The 1,230-nt window shown below is 48.4% G+C and overlaps 1 protein-coding gene across 1 annotated transcript in view; it reads right to left on the bottom strand.

Annotated features, from left to right (window-relative positions):
* KCNB1 (potassium voltage-gated channel subfamily B member 1) overlaps positions 1-1,230 on the bottom strand; it is a 101,950-nt gene that overhangs the window by 10,667 nt on the left and 90,053 nt on the right. The gene's annotated exons all lie outside the window — the stretch shown is intronic.

The raw sequence follows: 1,230 nt of genomic DNA, 5'->3' as shown, positions 1-1,230 counted from the left end.
AGGATAGAAATTCTTAAACATTTGGACATATTTTACAAGACAGAACAGCAGCTGGAGGTCACAATTTCATCTCATCACATGCATAAAAAGAAACTGATTGTTGTTTGGTTTCCTCATGAGTGTGTGTGTGTGTGTGTGTGTGTGTGTGTGTGTGTGTAATGCTCATTTCACCTTTACAGGAAGGACTAGAGACGTCAACTGACCAGAGATGAACAGGACCCAAGAATATGACCCCAGAAAAAAGCTAAGGACATTGGTCATTTATGGCTAATGTGATTGGCTTGTCCCCCATCATGGGTGGGGCGATCAGAATGGCTTTGCTGGCATAAAAGCCTCAACCTCACAGGGCTCCTGGGAGAGAGAGAGGGTCTTAGCTAATGGGACCGGGCACGTTCTACCATGGGGGCATTGGGGCTCAGAACAAAGGAAATCCCTTGGCTCTAAAAGCTGGAGGAAAGGCTGGCCTTCTCTTCCAGCTGGGCTCCCCTGGCTCAGGGAATGCAATCCAGTTTCCAGATGTCGGCTCCCATATTCCTGCCCCTAGCAAGTCTCAGACCCTTGGCTTTGCCCATTGGAAAACCACTCTGTGGTCTTCCTATGGGCTATGTGTGAGCTAAACTAGAGCATGAGGTTGAAAATACAGAGTAGGAGAGTAGGAAAGGAGGCTGGGGCTGCCCCAAATGATCCCCTGGAAGTGTAGCTCTGAAAAGGCCAAGGTCCTTAGGGCAGACAAGTGTCAAATTTGGACATCATCTTGGTCCCCAATCGAGTCAAAGAACAGATGCTGTTGGTGGGGCTGCTACAGGTTTTAATGGGGGAGGCCTCCCATTTCTCCTTCCTTCCCAGTTAGTACTACATCAAGCCAGGTAAGAACTAATAAACTCCTCTATTCACTCACACATTCACTCATCATTCATTCACTCAGAAGTTAATCATTTACACATTACTCAAACACAGAAGTTGAGTGACCACTATGTGCCAAGGGCATACATCGGGGGGTAACCCTGAGTTCCTGGTGCAGAAAATGGTGTCCCTAGCTCTTGACCTTGGGTTAAAGCCAGGATAGGTCTGGGGAGCAAAAGGCCAGCTGCCAGCTCAGCAGCTGCTGATGTTCCTTTTTTCCACCTAGCAGGCACACCAAGGTCAGAGGTCAAGGTCATTTAAGAGAGAGAGAGAGAGAGAGAGAGAGCGCCCAAAGCCCTAGTAAAGACCAAGAGCCATGAGCCAAGG

This window comes from Myotis davidii, unplaced genomic scaffold, assembly GCF_000327345.1.
Source record: "Myotis davidii unplaced genomic scaffold, ASM32734v1 scaffold935, whole genome shotgun sequence".
In the NCBI taxonomy this organism is placed as follows: domain Eukaryota; kingdom Metazoa; phylum Chordata; class Mammalia; order Chiroptera; family Vespertilionidae; genus Myotis; species Myotis davidii.
Note: the sequence above shows the minus strand (reverse complement) of the source record. Positions and strands in the feature narration are given on the sequence as shown.